Below are 19,133 nucleotides of genomic sequence, written 5' to 3'. Positions count from 1 at the left end.
GTTTATTGTGTGCAAAATTAAACATAAATTTACAGTATTTTTAAATAAAGGATTGTATTTTCTTACTAGAATTACCGCTGTAAGCTTGACTGCCTGTCCACTGTGCCATATTTTCTATGAAAGTTTCATTAAGTCTTGTGCTTTTGTCACTGCGACGTAACTGTCACATGTCGCTAAGTGACAGCATGTAGACTGCTGTAGTATTGTTTTTCATGGGAAAAGGCAAAAGTTCTGTTAAGTTTGAAGTCGGAAATCAGAATTTCTGTGACTGGTGCGACATGAGGTAACTAGTTGCAGGCTTGAGGGTCAATGCGCAGGAAACAAGGATCCCCCAGGGGTATCGCCACTCTGTAGTGGGTTTGTTCGTGCTTGGCTAGCACGGGATCCCAGCCTTGGCAGCACTTTTACCTTCTGTGCTGAGTCTATCCTCTTGCTATTTTTTCCCCTCACTTGGGGAACATATCTGGGATGTTATTAGGAATGTTCTGCATTGTCTGTCACTGACGTAAGAAGTCTCACCTTTGTTTTTCGTTACTTTTTCCTTTGTTTCCCTGCCGGGGTGGAGAAAAGTTTGTGCCTCTTTAATTCTGACGAATTTTGCATGAGACATGCACTCGACCCCTTCCTTACCTACCACCTAATTATGCGCACAACGGTAACGAAAGGAAATGGTGTACCCTGCTAATTGCTAAAATAGTGTGCACACTCACTATAATTCAATAAAAATCGTAATCTATTCAGAGGAAAAAGAACTTTATCATAATAAAAAAGATGAAATGAGATTCTGCATATCTACGAAATGATACGCGGATTAAATATTACAATGAGATTATACATCAGAACATAAAGGCACATGATTATACACACAGTAGATTCAAGGATAGGGTATACTGAACTATGAGAATAAGAGTTGGCTCGAACAAGGGGCTCCTACTCTGGGATGCAATAGGTTGACGATAATGATGGGAGGTCCTCATGAATCACATACTACTTTCCCGACTATATTGCAGTATCGTGATTAGTAGTGAACTCAAATGGGATCACATGAAGAAACAAGTGGACTTAAAGCAAAGCGAGCGCTCGTGCTACTGAGGGATGCAGTATAAAAACGATAGGTCCTACAGTGCCGAAGCCGCAAAATACTGTACCAGACCTGAAATCTGCAGCACGTCGTCGGTAGGCAGCGTTCTGTTGATGTAGGCGCAGACTTCTGCCGTGCAGCAACTGTTTAAAACCCTGGCCTCGAAGGCTGTCAGAACTCTAACTTCTGCCGAAAAAGTGCAACTAAGTCGCAAGACCGTCAGACTCCGAATATCAGATCCCTAATGCCTGCGCCCGCGCAACGCAAGAGCGAGCCAGCATTACTAAACTCCCTACCATCCTCGAAAACAGCGAATCAGCATTCAGTGATTCCACAATTCCCCCACACTGTCTAGGAACAAATTCGCGCCAGTATCGACCGTTCCTTCCAATTTCGAGCAGGGCTTTGACTTAAACTAGCCTCAGTTTAAGTTGACCAATCATGCTTCTATTCAGCTGAGGGCACTGAACTTGCTGTTTGACAGGCTACACACACAACATGCCTAGACCCCCGTCATCTGGCGCCACAGTCCACAGTTCTCAGAATCATGAGGACCATGCAGGCAGTGCCAGCAGTCTTCGTTCCGGACGCGCCGGAACAGTAAACACACAAACTGCGGCGGCACTGACGTCTCGCAGGTCGTTTCGCCCTGCATAGAATAGGCGAAACTGGACCGACGTCAGTCGTTCTGCCAGGCGCTTAAGCCCATTGATGTATGACCCTTTCGGTATTTGCAGAAGTGCAGTCCCCAACCGGAAACGCAGTGTGTGCCGCGTCCTCCGGCGCTCGCCTCGCACAGGCTGCCAAGGGAAGTAACCCAACCTGCATAGGAATAAAGTGAAAAGTATTTTGAGCTCCCAGTACAAATACTCTCATTACAAAACCTAATTCAGCCTGTTACCACCGTGCTGTGACATAGAACATTAATAAAACTTATTGAAATGAGGTCACATACAAAAAGAGCATGGAACCTCTCATCCCTTCTATCGTGCCTCCGCTTTGGCGTTTGAGTTTCCTCTTTCTTCCTCTCTGCGCTCCTGAAGGCCGACCCACACGTCTCCTGCGTGACTGGGTAACGCACAATTCCCAGCCCCTGGTCGACAGGCAGGGTTCGCACGTACCCCTGGCACAGGTCAGACCCAGGGACGAGTGATTACCTGAGCTGCAACCTTCCCAAATTGCCGATTGGTCCCTGCCAGGTGCTCGGAAGGTGTGACCTAACGTGCGTGTTCCCCTTGTGAAGGGGGCGCAGTTGGAAGGAGCATGCCATTGGAAATACTGGCAATCGTAGGACTTCCTCGTGATGAGTTAATCATCTTCACCATCAATGTCTACAAAACCTTGACATAATGAGGCTAATGATTCAGACCCTTCGTGCTGCAGCATGGTTCCTTGTGGTTTCATGTACTGAAGATGGTCAGTCCTTTGCCACGGTAAATCCGTTTTATTCAGAAAGGTGTAGGTGCAATTGCTGGCCATGTGAAATCGTGCTCTCGTGTACGGAATGGCACTTCGTCTTTGGAGACTGCTTCTGATTCTCAAGCACAACTGCTCGCTTCTCCACAACTACCCTATTCGTGTCTAAGCCCATAGAACTTGGAATTCTTCCTATGGTGTTATTTACACCAGGCTACTCGATGGTCTGAGGCTGAAATAGTCTTACCTCTCTGATCAGTGTCATTTCCATCCATCGTGTAATGAAAAGGTAAGATCCCTCCTTAGTGCCCACCTGCACTCTTCTTCTCACCTTTGGTAGTGATGCTTCCAGCCAAGATCAAAGGAGGCTATGAAATTCAGTCCAGCTGTATATTCAGAACCTGATACGCTGCTACCAGTGTCATTTCAACCGCACTAAAACAACTTGTAAACACCTAGCCAAATGTGCAACCTGTGGTAGGGCTGCACATGAGGGGGATTCTGCCTCCTCCCCTCTGTCACCTGCAATGGCGGCATGCGGCCGCCTCTCGGGATTGTCCTGTGTATCTTGATGAGTGGACTGTCACAGATTCAGGTAAAGGACCAAGTGCCTTACCCAGTAGCTAGTAAATTACTGGTTAATCGCAAACCCTGCGTTATACTGTCTGGCACATATAGTTCCGTTCTTGTTACCCCTCGCTCCATGAAGGACATGGCCATGCAGACATGCGACCCCCCATTCAGCTCTGAGGTTGTGAAATCGCCCAGTGTCGAGGTAGCAGCGCCATCGCCCCTGTCCAGCTGTGCAACAATCAGTCACTCTTCACCTCCAGGGGTGAAGCCACCAGCTACACAACTGGTACGCCAGAAAGGACAGGAGTACTCCTGTGAGGACTTCCTCTGTCCCTCTAGCCGAACACCCGAATCTTCCTCTAACCAGAAAGGCTTGAAGTCCACCAAAGGCAAATGATCTTCACTAACTCGAAGATCGTGGTAGACGGTGTTGCTGCGTGGTACCTTAGCCTGACCAGCCTCCTTGTCGCAGCGCACACCACTAGCCATTTCTCAGTGTTGGACTCTAGACTTGACCACACAAGCAAGCTGATGCTTCTGTGGACCCCATGGAGCAGGATCCTCCTGCTTCTGTGGCCTGTAGTAGCGAATCTTTACTGGCTGTCACTCGGCAGCTGCCAAGGTGATACCCCTAAATCTCTTCACGACTCTCTTCCAATAGAACATTCATGGCCTATGGTCCCACCAAGAGGATTTATGGCTGCTTTTAGCATCATAGCGTCCCCTTGCAATGTCTTCAAGAAACGAAATTATGCCCTAACAACCACTCTGAGCTTTCACATTTCCTACTGATTCATTTTGACCTTTCCATTGAGGTCTGCACTCCATATCATGGGGGTATAATGCTGTTCATACGGGATGACCTGCATAGTCAACCCATCTTCAAGCTGTTGCAGTTTGCCTTTTCCTTCGCCACCTGACTTTTTCTGTTCCGTATATGTCCCTCTGTCATCATTCGCTGTCACCAGAGCAGACTTCTGCTTGTTGGGCAGCCCCCCCCCCCCCCCACATTTTTTGCTATTTGGTGACTTTAATGCGAATCATACCCTCTGTGCTTCTACAGGACCTGGAAGAGGTACCCTCCTAGCTGACTTTCTTAACCCACATAACCTCTTCTACATTAACACTGGAGCACCCCATTTCCTTTCTAACTCCTCACACACCTATTCCCATTTGGACCTATCCTTTTGCACTGGAAAAATTTGGAAATTTGTGGTAAGGTCAGGACCAATCTGCTCAGGTCATCGGTCCCTAAGCCTATGCATTACGACACCTACTCGAGTGACAATTTCCAATATCATATCGGTTTGCTGACTGCTACCCCATCTGTGTGCACACCCAAATGTCAGCCTTAGTAAGCTGCCTGGCAGCTTTATTCCTCCCTGGCGACCTTTGAAGAATGATTTCCCCAGTTGTAATGACCAGGTGGATTCTCACCATTGTTATCCTTACTGGCGCAGAGCGTTCCATTCCTCGCATTCCTATTTGTCATGTTCCAGTACCTTGGTGGAATGAGGCCTGTCACGATGCAATTCGCAAAACTGACAATGGTGTCGGCTGTGCCTTTATCGTCGGGGACGTCACCTTTCAATACCGGCTCCTCGACCAGTGTTCCAGCTTTATGGCCGAGCTTTTTGCTCTCAATCGGGCCGTTCAGTATGTCTGCCGCCACCGCCCTTCTCCGTATGTACTCTGAAGAGCACTGAGTGAATCAGAGCAGAGCCTTGGAGCTCCATATCCGGTCCATCCCTTGGTGCAACGGATCCAGCAATCCCTCCATTCTTTTGCTGATGGCTCTCCTGTTAGCTTTGTGGGTACCAGGCCATGTAGGAGTGCCCGGGAATGAGGCTGCGGCCAAGGCTGCAGTCCTCCTGGCTCGGCCAGCCTCCCTTTGTGTCCCATCGTCTGAAATTAGTGGGGTTGTTTGTAAGAGCCTTGTCATTATGGTGGGATACTTGGTCGTCACTTCAAGAAAATAAGCTCCGGGGCCATAAAACCGTTCCCAACAGCTAGGACAACCTCCTCCCGACCATCTCGGCGAGAGGCGGTCATTTTGGCCAGGTTACGGATTGGGTAGTGCAGGTTTAGCCACCGCTACCTGCTATCCGATGAGCTCGCCCCGCAGTGCCCTTGTGGTCATGCATTGACAGTGCGCCATGTTATTGTGTCCGTTTTAATCAGTCTCGTGTTGTCTTGTCTCTGCCATCTACTTTACAGGAAATTTTAGCTAATGACGCTCGAGCAGCTGCTCGTGTTCTTAGTTTTATTACTTTGACGAACTTGTCCAAAGACATCTAACTCTTTCAGTTATTTTATCTGCGTCTTTGTAAGAACTTTCTGGCCTATTGCCCTTTCCGTTCCAAGAAACTACGAAATTCTTGGCTCATGCTCGATAGGAAACACCCTTGGTCCTCCCATGTGTCTAGAGTGCACACGCAGAGATCCAGAGGCGTCTAGATGTAGCTTGGCGTTCTTCCGGTGTGGTTATTGAAGTTGCATTTGGGTTTTGCGCTGCTGTAAGCTCTGCGTAGCTCGCAGTTCGCGTAGTTATTCAGCCACGGGAGTTTTGTTTATCGTAGATTCCATTACAGGAATTGTGAATGTCCTCCCCAGTGTAGTAGCGTTTTTGAGCTTCTGACTTAGTAGTTTGATTTATCCTGCAACAGTTTTCCACATGAAATTCAGGTGTATTCGGCACATTATTCGGTAGCTCTGAATAGTCATACGGCTGACGTAAATTCTTCTTGTGTACTGGTATGCCAGTTATTGTTATCGTACCCAACAATTTGTGATTGCATTGAGTAATGTTTTAGTTAAATATGAATGGCCCTAGTGCCATCTTTTCTTTCTTGCAACTGATGTGACTCGATCATAGAAAGCAGGCAACGTTTATCATAGTGGTTTCTGTGTTGTATCCGTTTTCAGTTATTTAGTTTTGCTCTCGTGTCGGGTCATCGACGACGTCCCTGAAAGATATATTACCACTGTCTTAAATAAACTTAATAAATAGCAGCTACTGCTGATACATGTATCCTGTCCTCGAACAGGAGTTGCCGGACCTTGTTGTAAATGTTGAAATTAAACTATTTACTTATCTCGATTATCATTAATTCTGAAATTACAATTAAATGGTCTATTGTTAGACTTCTCGATTTCTCTTCAGTCTGGAGAATAAGCACGCTGTTTACTGTATAGGTATTTTACATTATGAAAAACTACAAACCATAACCTGTAGGCCAAAACGTAGCATAGATTGGCAGTTGATACTGTTTAGTTGTTGAGGTTGGGCAAGAACTTCTCATTAACCATTATTCATAACTTCTTGCTACTCAGCACTAATTATGTAACTACTAGAGCTACGCTCTACCAAAACTATGGTTCGATAGTTTCGGTACAGTACATAAATGACTCAGTAATCGGTGGGATTACAGGTAGTGTTAGTAGCATTAGTCGAGAAGGAAACTGGGATCCCACGACTTCTTTGCTTTTTGTTTTTGCCTGTGATTAAAATAACACCAGTGTCAATCCATTATTTTATCCTCACAAAATAGATAACATGTTATATGTAATAAAAATTTGTCAATAGCATAACGTCTGCGCTTTTATGTAAACAAACCAATTACTTTGATGCTAGTACAGTTCACATGCACAAACATATATTTGTAATTGTTTGTACACAATAGAACCTTCATCATGATAGAAAGCCAGAGTTTCCCATAAAGTGCGAAAGTTGAGTGAAAGCGACATTTTTTTATATAAATATTACGAAGTATTGAAGCGACGTTTGAGGTTTCTTTCTAAGAATTTGAGTTTTCTAACGCTATATAAACCTATTTCTATTCTTGTAGTATCCCTCTTTCATGTTAAAAATAAAATTCCAAATAAAATCAGAATTAAATATGGACAACTTTACTTTTGCTGTAAGTGCTGTTAATTTCTGAGTAACAAAGGACAGCTATCTAGAACAAGTCATAGATTGAAGCAGAGAACAGTCTAGAACTTGATGTGTGTGCTGTGCAGATTTGATCTCGTACGCAATCAAAGCGATATAAATGACGTAACGCTCTATAGGTATGCAACACACCTAACGCACAGGTAATGAAGTTGCGATCTTAACTGAACGAAGCTACTAGGAAAACTAGTCTTCGCTTACTTAATGATTGTCTACAGTGGTTTACAAGCTCAAACTAGTCTTGTAAGCAGTCATAGAGGAGCTTCCTAATTAGAAACTACTAATCTGAATGTATTACTAAGCGTATTGTTGCTCGTGTTGTAGGTTACCAGACACCAGACACGAAGAATCGCCGGACTACTACGATGACGAAAATTACGAAGACGGGACAGCACCAGACCCGGAAGGTGCTACAGACTATGAATCACCAGACTACTACGATGACGAAACTTATGAAGCAGCCTCTGGAGATGGGATGCATCAAACATCAGACATAGCATTAGTCCTGGGTGCTACAGACTATGAACCACCAGACTACTATGATGACGAAACTTACGAGGCAGCATCTGCAGATAGGACGCATCCAGTATCAGGTACAGCACCAGTCCTGGAAGGTGCTACAGACTATGAACCACCAGACTACTATGATGAAGAAACTTACGAGGCAGCATCTGCAGATAGGACGCATCCATCAGGTACAGCATCAGTCTTGGGTGCTACAGACTATGAACCACCAGACTACTATGATGAAGAAACTTACGAGGTAGAATCTGCAGATAAGACGCATCCAGTATCAGGTACAGCACCAGTCCTGGAAGGTGCTGCAGACTATGAACCACCAGATTACTATGATTACGAAACTTCAGAGTCAGTCTCTGACGCGTTGTCCGATTCTGGAAGCAGCCCATCTTCAGTCACGGAAGGTGCGTGTTCAGCAGAAAGACAGGGAAGTGGTTACAATGCTTCGAGAGGAAAAGCTATGACGAGATGGACGGAAGAATTGGATGTCGATGATGCTGTCGCTGTTCCTGCTGAAATTTCTCGACCAATAAACTGGATATCGTGGTTACCTTCGTGGTGTAGAAACTGGCCGCTCTATGGCCCATTAGGCGTGCCCCGTGACGTGCAGCTCCAGGCATATTCACAAGCGTTGGAAGAACATACAATTGGGATTGGAAACTATTGGACACAGTCGTCGGAACCAGCTGACGATGACGAACAATCCCGCGCTGAAAACCCACAGAGACATTACATTTCCGTCGCGGTACGACAGTCGGAGATGCTCCAAGAGTTTTATCAGTGGATTTTTCAGCAGCTGTCATCGCCTGAAGCTTCTGGTGACTGCACCCCCAGGTCACTACATCGTTTTCTAGACGCCTTAAAATACCAGGCTCATTTGGTGGAATCAATTTGCAACTGGTCGCCCACTATGCGCTTGACGTGCAACGCTTTTAACTCTTCAATTTTCGGTAATTTCTTCTGGGTCATGGACACGCACTCTATCTGGATGCAAATCTTCAACAACTGGGCCTTTCATCAGTTTGACATCGGAGCAGTGTCCCATGGACAGCAACGTTGGTTACAGACAGACGGCATTCCCTCATTTAACATGTCAAACTTTTCTATAAGAAACCAGACACCAGGGGTCAGTACGTTGGGCTTGGAAGCAGTCAGCGCAAACGTTTGTGGTGTTGAAGAGGTCCGTAGAGAAAGAGAACCAGAACTGATTCATAACGAAGATCTTAACGCCATGTCAGAAGCAACTGCTGAACACAACTCTTACCCCATTCAGCGACAGCTAGAGTCTCGCAATCAGGAAAGAAAGTTCCCTACGTGTCTACTGCAGAGCTTGTCAGTGAGAGGCCAAGAAAGACTACAATGGCCAGGAATGGAAAGGTTCAGGGACCAAGAAACGGGAGTCCCATTAGAGGAAGTTGGGGATGAATTCGAAGCTGCAATTGCCCCACTACAAAACAGAGTGCACCCAAATCTTGCTGATGGACAAGATGTAAATCCGGATGAAAGGTAAATATTTAAAGCACTCTTTCCTAAAGAGCTCATCATTTGGTAATGGCACAGAAGCTACTATTTATGGATATCGTAAGTGTAATAATCATGAAATGTAAAATGAAAATGGCAGCAATATAGTAGCAGTTGCTGCTGCTGCTGCCGCCGAAGCAAGAATAGAGGAAAATGACTTAGACTAGTAATGTATTACACGTAGTATATGCGTATTCTTCCCGTGTATGCATCTGAGGCACACGCGGGGGTAAAAAAGTGGCTCTTATCCATTTAGCCATATTTGATTTGCTGGCGACGTATGGGAACATTTTCAGTAAATCTGTTTACCGAATTTCTCTAATTTTTCTGAAATCAGTACACAAAATACCGGAATAATGAAGTTTTTCTCATTTTGAACGCGAGATCTCAAAATTTTTAGTTTCTCCACGTTACAGAGCGCCTTTGACAGCTAACCACTAGAGTTCGAACATTTAAATAAACCTCTAGCAACGCCGTAACTGGTGACAAATCACCTAGATTGTCTTCGAATCGTTTCCTACGTCGAATAACCATTGATCGTGAATGGTAAACCTACCACGTTCTAGATAACGGCGACTGTGATTGCTGTGTATGTCTGTAGGTCACGACGCATTACGGGGAAAATGGCAGTACATCAGCAGTGACTCCTATTTGGAAAGAGTGGGGATCAGATTCTCGTGCTGCCATTTTTGTTCCATTCGTTACGAGTCCAGTCCACATTCTCCAGGGAAGTGCTCACTATAACAACTTTGATGTTACCAAATTGCGCTTAAAGTATCAGTGTAGTGGTATTTGAACTTAGCTTGGAATACTGAAATTGGAGGTAGACTGCCAGACGGTTACTCACAATATCGACAGGATCCTTTATTTAGGATTAAGTTAAATCTTGAGTAACATTGGGCTACCATGTATAACATTATCAAAGGGCTCTTTGGTGTAGTAATACTTACTTTGTCTGAAAGTTGACTGAAAAGATGTTTCAGATAATGCGCTCTCTGTAAGAGCATCGCCTGGCAGTCTTAAGCTTGCTTAATTTCATTGAAAAATATTGCTATCACTTCGAATGAAGCATCTGAAACCTGGTACAGTGACATTAATGCATCGGAATTTGTGCTCTTTCAAATAAGTGGTAATAGACAAATCTATGGGCGGTTTTCTTTCAGCTTCTATGATCACTCGCAGCTAGCAGTGCAGTTAAAAGAACGAATGACAGAAAGTGTGGCATTGGATGAGGAAGAGCGCCTGGAACTGGGTCCTGATCCAAGAAACCTTCTGGGCTGCTCAGAGATACCTGTGGTGCAGGTATGTACCCATTCTCATAGTGAAGGTAAAATTCATAGTAAAGCTTACAGTGTGTGTGTGTGTGTGTGTGTGTGTGTGTGTGTGTGTGTGTGTGTGTGTGTGTGTGTGTGTGTTACTAAAGGTAAAATTATGAAAACAGCAAACGACTTGGACAACTGGCATGTATGACATATTTGATAATGAAATGTATTTGATATGCTGCTTTGGAATCGGAGGTATAAACAAAAACTGACGGTTGCAAGCGGGACGATATTGTTTCAAAATAGAAACAACTTTTGATCCAGGTTCAAAGAATGTTCTACAGTGATGTCGGCATAAGTGAAAATACTGTAAAAAAAACTTTCGTTGAGTGGAACAACGGATAAACAGTGGTAACTGTTCCGGTACCATTGGGTACATAACGTCATCTCGACTTACATCTGGTAAGGGCAGTCTGAAGAGCATGTGCCGCATCATGGAAGTTTCACACACATGCACCACTACTTCAGACTACTATGCACGCCATATTTAGGTAAAATAACACCCGCTTAAATGTGGCACGGAATAAAACAGTGTCCTTAAGAGAATAACTGATGCCAGTTGCTCGGAACCACAATTTAACCTATTACCCTTCAAGTGACATGGTTGGTAAGCATCATGGTCGTCGTGGCACCCACATATATTCCTTGCTAATATAACCAGGCAATCTTGGATTTAGTGTTAAAACCTTGAGTCCTTGACTGTATCACACTGGACTGTTTCTGCCGATGGACAACTTGACAGTATGCGGGTCTGTAATTTGTATTATGCGCTTAATCAGTGGTCTTAAGTTAGTTTATATGTATCCTGTATATCGCACTTACCCGAACAGACTTGTAAGAAAAATTTAGAATAAAAGCGAATTAAATGTCTAAGGTTTTAGTATGCCTGACTCTTAAAAGGCACCGATACACACCTGCTAACAGCCCACTCCAATCTCCAACAAATGAGCCAGTTACGATTAACTGATAAGAGGCTACATCACGTTTACACCTACTGAAAATACAAGTTTTTTCAGAACTAAATTTTCACTGTGCAGCGGAGCATACGCAGATATGAAACTTCTTGGGAGAGTAAAACTGTGCCGGACAGAGATTCGAACTTCGAACTCTGAACTCTCGCCTCTCGCGAGAAAATGTTCTACCGACTGAGCTACCAAAGCACGACTTATGATTCCTCCTCACAGCTTTACTTCCGCCATTACCTTGTAAACTTCACAGAAGCTCTCCTACGAAACTTCAAAGACTAGCACTCCTGGGAGAAAGGATTGTGGAGACATGGCTTAGCCCTCAGGCTGTGGCTAAGCCACGTCCCAGCAGTCTTTCTTAACGGAGTGCCAGTCTCGAAAGTTCAGCAGCAGAACGTCTCTGAAGTATGGAAGGTAGGAGAGGTGGTACTGGCGGAAGTGAAGCTTTGACAGGTCGTGAATCGTGCTTGCGTAGCTCAGTCGATAGTTTTTCTCGTTCCAGCATGCAGTTTGGCTGCCAGAAAATTTAAAGTTTTGTTACATGTTGAACATGAGGTGGAACAGTTTCACTAATCACTGTAATGCTACAGTACGTTTACCTGTTGCACCCGAACTTAATGATACAGGTGCAGCGTACCACGAAGTTCGACTAGAAGGGTAAGTGAAGATCAAAGTATCAAATTACGATGGAGCCTTGAATAATACCTCGACGTACAAACACTGAAACCCAGTAGTGTGTTCCGAAGCATATTAGCATTTCTTTACGCGTAAAGCAACACATTTGGGGAGCTAATCTCGTTAGTTTAAACATGTGAAACTAAAATGTTAATTATTATGAATTGACTTCAGAGGTAATATAACATTCACGTAATATTTGCTGATAGCTTCATAGAAACTGTTGATTTGGCTTTCCCGTGCAACAGATTCTTAAACTCTTCACATTGTGAAGAAAATCTTTAATCTCTTAGAAGCAAGCAAAAAGTTCATTGTTGAAACTGCCTTCCATTCACCTGGTTATATACCCTACAGGCACGCGCTCGCGCCCATGAGTTTGAATTATCCTGGGCTCCATTTCGTTGCCAGACCAACTTGGCTGTTCCCCCTCACATCTCCAAGTTTCCAACGTGGATGAGTGACTCAAGTCTTTTATAAAAAAAGACGTTTGCCTATCCGGACACATCAGAAGCTCAGGTTACCTTCCATTCAGAAGGCTATTGACGTGTAAATAATAGATTTCAGCTATCAGTCGTCCTTATTAAATTTTATTGGGACATCTAGATTTCAGCTAGAAACTAGCCATTCTCAATGCACTAGCATTTTTGATCAAGGCATGTAATGTGGCTACCCCCCCTGGGAAGAGGGTCAGGCCCGTCGTCTAGGGGCAAAACCTTTCCCCCATTATCTAGTTTGCACCAGGACTGATGGAGATACTTTCACCAGTGTCAAACCTTTATTCTTTGTGGAACACATTGAAGAAAAGTTTGGTGAAGTGGACTCCCTGAGCAAGAAGCGGTCGGGTTCGTTGCTGATAAAAACTGCTTCAGCTGCCCAATCTGCGGCCCTTCGTGCCTGTACCCATCTTGGCACAATTCCTGTGTCCATTACCCCTCACCAGTCTCTAAATATGGTACAAGGTGTGATTTTTCACAGGGACCTCATCCTTCAAACTGATGAGGAACTTCAGGACAATCTCGGACGGCGGGGTGTTCACTTTGTTCGGCGTGTTCAGAAGGGTCCTAAAGATAATGGCATTGATACTGGTGCCTTTATCCTGGCCTTTGAAGGGGATACCCTTCCTGAGAAAGTTAAGATTATGGTCTATCGCTGTGATGTGAAGCCGTACATTCCACCTCCTATGAGGTGTTCTAAGTGCTTGCGTTTTGGCCACATGTCTTCTCGCTGTTCCCAGGCCCCTCTCTGTGGTGACTGTGGACGTCCACTCCATGAGGGCAGTCCCTGTGTTCCCCCTCCTGTATGTGTAAATTGTCATGGTAGTCATTCTCCACGTTCACCAGATTGCCCAGTATATAAGAAAGAAAAAAAGATACAGGAGTATAAGTCCCTCGATCGTTTAACCTACACAGAGGCCCGTAAGAAATATGCACGACTGCACCATGACATCTAGTTACGCCTTGGTTACATCTAAACCCCTTCCTCCTCCTTCCTTACCCCCATCCCGGACCCCTCTCCTCCCCCCCTCCCCTGCGGCTCCCACACCTTCTCCTATGGGCGCTGCTCCCCCTCCCCAGCCGGAGAAGTGTCCCACTCCTTTGGCGTCTGCCGGTCAAGGGCGCCTCTCCCGGGATGCCCCTTCCCGGCACCTTCCAGGTCAAAGGTCTGTTGCCGCGCGGCGACCGCGAGAGCCGCGGTCTGTCGGCCCCCAGGTCGCCCGGTCTCTTTCTGTTCCTGATCTTGCTGCAGCTGGCTCCTTTATGCCACACAGCCCTCCTCGATCTCAGCCTGAAAAGAAGAAGAAACATAAGTCCCGGGACAAAGAGCCTCTGGTGTCACCGGAGGTCCCTTACCCGACTTCACAACCGGATTCTGACCTGTCGTTCATGGATGTCGCCCCCTCCTTGTCGGTGACGGGTGGGGACCCGGCGGTATGACTGGATTTAGCGTGTTCAGCCCTCATTTAAACCATCGTTCTGTGGTTCTCCAATGGAACTGTAATGGATACTATCGTCACCTTCGGGAATTGAAATCCCTTCTTTCGTCCTACTCTGCAGCTTGTGTGGTTCTCCAGGAATCTCATTTTACTGATGCTCACTCACCGACCCTCCGTGGGTTCCGTGTTTTCTGTCGAAATCGGGTCGGACCCTTGCGGGCTTCTGGTGGCGTTTGTACGTTGGTCCGTACAGACGTTGCTAGCACGTGGATTCCTCTCAAAACTACATTGGAAGCGGTTGCTGTTAGGGTCCACTTAGACTATGCAGTCGGTTTGCAATCTTTATCTTACACCTGCTGCCTTAACCACCCTTCTTTAGCAACTTCCTCCTCCCTTCCTCCTCCTTGGGGATTTTAATGCTTATCCTTTGTGGGGCAGTGCCTTTCCATCTAGACGAGGTCTTCTTATAGACCAATTTATTGCAGATCACGACCTGTGCCTTAATGATGGCTCCCCTACTCATTTCAGTGCCGGTCATGGTACCTTTTCTGCCATTGATCTTTCTCTTTCTTCTCCCTCTCTCCTCCCTCTCTCCTCCCTTCATTACACTGGTCGCCACACGACGACCTTTGTGATAGTGACCATTTCCCGTTGATTATCACGCTCCCTTCCCTCTCCCCGATGCACAAGTTACCTCGTTGGTCTTTCCACCGCGCCGATTGGCCTCTATACACTTCACAGGTCGAGTTTTCTCCCTCTTTGTCGGGTTGTATTGATGACTTCCTACGCGACGTGTCTGACGCGATTGTTCGCGCTGCTAGCCTTACTGTCCCGCGCTCATCTGGACCATTTCGTCGCCGGCAAGTCCCGTGATGGAGTACGGCCATTGCCATTGCCATCCGTGATCGCCGTCGAGCTTTGAAACACTTTGAGGCACCCATCCGTAGCCAGCCTTACTACCTTTAAACGCCTCCGTGCTAAAGCCCATTATTTAATCAAACAGGGTAAGCGGATATGTTGGGAACGATTCGTTTCTTCCCTTGGTTCTACTGTCCCTCTGTCACAGGTATGGGCTACACTTCGTTCTCTCCAAGGTTGCCATCGGCAGTCCACCCTCCCAGGCCTTCACCTCCCAGATGGCATTTGTACGGACCCATTAGTTCTTGCAGAACATCTTGCGACCCATTTTGCAGTGGCGTCAGCCTCCTATCCAGCTGCTTTCCTTCATCAAAAACAGCTGGCTGAAGCTTCCACCTTATGTTTCACCCCTTGTGAGTCAGAATCTTACAACGAACCTTTTACTGAATGGGAATTTCTTTCTGCTCTATCTTCTTCTCATGATACGGCCCCTGGCCCAGATTCCATTCATAACCAACTGCTTCAACATCTCAGTGCTGCACAACGGCAACATCTTCTTCGGGTGTTTAACCATATCTGGCTCCAGGGTGACTTCGCTTCTCAGTGGAGGGATAGCATTGTGGTTCCTGTCCTTAAGCCTGGTAAGAACCCCCTATCTGTTGACAGTTATCGGCCAATTAGTTTGACCAATGTTGTTTGTAAGTTACTTGAACGGATGGTAGCCCGTCGGCTCAATTGGGTCCTCGAATCTCGGGATCTATTGTCGCCTTACCAGTGTGGCTTTCGAGAGGGACGGTCTTCAATCGATCATTTACTTCGCTTGGAATCCGCAGTTCGGCAGGCTTTTTCCCAGCGCCGCCATTTGGTTGCAGTGTTTCTTTGACCTTCGCAAGGCCTATGACACGGCCTGGCGCCATCACATCTTACTTACCATTCATCAGTGGGGTCTTCGGGGCCCACTCCCGATTTTTATCCGCCAGTTCCTGATCCATCGGTCATTCAGAGTTAGAGTTGGTACTGCTTTTAGTTCTCCACGGACCCAGGAGACGGGCATCCCACAGGGTTCTGTCTTGAGTGTCCTTCTTTTCCTCTTTGCTATCGATGGACTTGTGGCCTCTGTCGGTCCCTTGGTCGCCCCTGCCCTGTATGTGGATGATTTCTGCATTTAGGTTAGTTCCTCCTCGATGGCATCTGCAGAGCGGCAGCTCCAGGTAGCTATACGGCGTGCCTCTGCATGGATCCTCTCACACGGGCTTCAATTCTCTCCTTTAAAATCGCGAGTGGTCCACTTCTGTCGCCGTACTACGATCCACCCTGATCCAGAGCTCTATCTCGCTGCACAACGATTGCCTGTGGTCCGACAGTTTCGTTTCCTGGGTCTTCTTTTCGACAACAAGATCACTTGGCTGTCCCATATCAGACTTCTGAAGGTAGGATGTTTCCGTAAACTCAATGTCCTTCGCTTCCTTGACCACTCCTCCTGGGGTGCGGACCGTTCCCTCCTCCTCCGTCTTTATCGTGCTCTAGTTCTGTCTAGCTTGGACTATGGTTGTCAAATTTATGGTTCAGCTGCTCCTTCCACACTGTACGTGCTGGATCCAGTCCACCATCGTGGTATCCGTTTGGCCACCGGTGCCTTCCCTACTAGCCCTGTTGATAGTCTCCTGGTTGAAGCTGGGATCCCCCCCCCCTTTCTGTTCGGCGGTCCCAGCTTCTGGTGTCTTATGCACTCACTATCCGTTCCTCTCCCACTCATCCTTCCTATTCTATCCTGTTCCCAGACCATGGACGTCGCCCACCCGACTCCCGCCCTCGGGCGGGTTTATCGGTTGGGCTGCGCCTTGCGTCTCTTTGCCGTGATTTTCAGCTTCCTACTTTGTCCTGTCTTCCTCGCTCCCTCCCCTCCACCCCTCCTTGGTTAGTTCCTCGGCCTCGACTTCGGATGGATATCCGCCACGGTCCGAAAGATTCCATCCCCCCAGTGGTGTTCCGTTCCTTTTTCCGCCAAATTTTGTGGGAGTTTCGGAATGCTGTTGTTTTTTACACTGATGGCTCTAAATCTGCTGATCGTGTTGGGTATGCCTTCACGTCCTCTGTTGGAACAGCAAGTCATCTGCTGCCACCTACATGTGGGGTGTTTACTGCGGAATTGATGGCAATTTCCCAGGCCCTTACCTTTATTAAACAGTCCCAACACAACCGCGTTTTGTTATGCACGGACTCGATGAGTGGCCTTCTTGCTATTGATCGGTGTTTTTTCGCGCCATCCCTTGGTCTCTGCCATCCATGACCATCTCGCTGATATTCACCGTGCTGCTTGTTCTATTGACTTCCTTTGGGTCCCTGGCCATGTGGGTTTCCCCGGGTAATGAGCTCGCTGATCGTTTGGTTGGCGGAGCAGTTACTTACCCCTGTTTTCTGTAGCCCCTCCTGCAGCGGATTTACGGCTTCACATCAAATCCCACTTCTCACAGTCGTGGGCCAATTCTTGGGAGGCTACTCCCCTGTCTAATAAACTTCGTGCAATTAAGGTGACACCAGGCCCGTGGCGTTCTTCCTTTCGCATCTCCCGAAGGGACTCGACCACACTATCGTCTCCGCATTGGCCATACTCGGTTGACCCATGGTTTTATTTTGCGTGATGAGCCACCCCCACTATGTGGTTGTGGAGCCTTCCAGTCAGTAGCCCACATTTTGGTTGAATGCCCCCTTCTTTTGGCTCTGCGTGCTAAGTACAGGCTCCCCCACACTTTACCTTTGACGTTGGCTGACGATTCCCGGATGGTCTCTATGGTTCTCGGTTTCCTCCGGGAAAGTGGTTTTTATTCTCAGTTTTAAGGTTTTTAATCTCCGGTGTTGGGGTGGGGTGGTGAGTGTTTGGGTGTCTCCCACTGTAAGCAGTGTTCGGTGATGCCTGATTCACCTCCCTGACCGAATTCCTCTTTTCTTCCCCTTTTACTCTGTTTTTACTTTTTTTTTTTTTTTGGCTTGGTTAGTCTTTCTATTCCCATACGTACTTTCTACATTATAGCAGTTGTACCTTTTAAGTCACAGGTGGTCTTGCCTATGCTGCTTCAGCATAGTGTTGGGTTCGTTCTCTTGCCGACTTCGCTCATTTTGTTTTTTACCAATGACAACGTGACTGCCTTTTTACGTTTTGTCCCTTTTCCGTTTTATTGTTCTGACTTTACTGAGTTGTCCCATTAGCGGAATGGCGCATATTTGAAACAAGGGACTGATGACCTTGCTGTTTGGTCCCTTCAACCTCAACCAACCAAGGCATGTGATGCCCGTTGGTCGGGCTTCATCCACAGTTCATTGAAAAAGTAGTAGCATATTGCGCAGTTGTGGGCATGTGCTCGTGGGTGCCGAGAGATTGAAATACTGGAACACAAAAGCAAATTAACCACCGGGACAACCAGCATATTAGTTGTAGTGTCTCCGTAGTTAAGAAATCTAATAGTACAAGGGTCAGACAAATGGAAAGAAAGTTTCTTCCAAAAGCATTCGCTATGATTGTAAAGTCATTCCACTGAGACAAAACGGTAAATGCATTAATTCAAAAAAATGTTTACGGTTGTCTGCGCAACAATGATCGTACCCAGGCGTGCCCCTCTTCGTCGGAATAAAGTCCACGGCCGTGAATGTCTTTCTTGAGGGCTTCAAAAAAGTAAGAAAATCGCATGGAGTGATATCGGAGCTGTATGGAGGATGTAAAAGAGCTTCCCAGCGAAACTTCTGCGTCTAATCGAAACGCACGCCAATGGCAGGATAACGCCCGCCCGCTAACATGTTACCAAGGTTATTTAGACTATGCTGCAGAGCTGTCGGAGTCTTGTCTCAGTGGGATAAAAACATTAAGTTACCCCAAACTATTTTATTCCATGTGGCTCAGTGGCCTGGTGACCATAAGTCGCCACTTACCGCGAATTGCATATCCCTAACCCACCCCAGTTATTAAAGCAAGGAAAGGGGACCTACTTTAACGTGGAATCTGAACAAAGTGTCGCTTCTAGAGACTCGTCGCGGTTGAGGTGAAATTAGGTAACGACGCAAACAGAAAATACAAGGTCCAACTGGAATTACATCCCGCGACCTCTTGGTTTCCAGCCAAATGCTTTACTGCTGTTCCACCAGACCTGAATAATTCCTTTTTGTTACTTGCCTCGCGTATCTTGTTTCCATTAAGACTCCCTTTTATACTTCAAAACTGAAAGCTACGAAATAATGTTAATGTCGTACGGACATTATAGACGTAAAACGTGCATATGGCGTGTTTAGCAGAGTCCCCTTCCAGTGTTCGGCTGCTTGGTGCAAG

Source organism: Schistocerca americana, chromosome X (assembly GCF_021461395.2).
Source record: "Schistocerca americana isolate TAMUIC-IGC-003095 chromosome X, iqSchAmer2.1, whole genome shotgun sequence".
In the NCBI taxonomy this organism is placed as follows: domain Eukaryota; kingdom Metazoa; phylum Arthropoda; class Insecta; order Orthoptera; family Acrididae; genus Schistocerca; species Schistocerca americana.
The sequence above is the reverse complement of the archived record's forward strand: the minus strand, read 5'-3'. Positions refer to the sequence as shown.